This window comes from Arachis duranensis, chromosome 4 (genome assembly GCF_000817695.3).
Source record: "Arachis duranensis cultivar V14167 chromosome 4, aradu.V14167.gnm2.J7QH, whole genome shotgun sequence".
NCBI lineage: Eukaryota > Viridiplantae > Streptophyta > Magnoliopsida > Fabales > Fabaceae > Arachis > Arachis duranensis.
Window position 1 is genome coordinate 36,199,257 of NC_029775.3, and position 339 is coordinate 36,199,595.

The window sequence follows — 339 nt, forward strand, 5'->3', positions numbered from 1 at the left end:
AAATTAAGAGTAAATATTATCCGGATTTAGTTGCCATAGCCTATAGTACACTCATGATTGAGATTGTTGAGGGAGATGAATCAAATTTCACATTGTTCTTCAAGATAGGAAGAAAGGATTATAGGCTAGATGGTGATGAGTTAGCCACCATTTGGGAGTTGCCAAATCAAGGTGACTTGTTTCAAGGTGGTAAAACCCCAATTGATGAATGGGGTTATTTAAAGGACAATGCCATGCATTTGTTCAACCTTGTACAAGGAGCTCACTCCAAAATTAGTTGCAATTCAATGAGTGCGGAACATAGAACTTTGTTATATCTAGTCACCTATGTATTGCAAC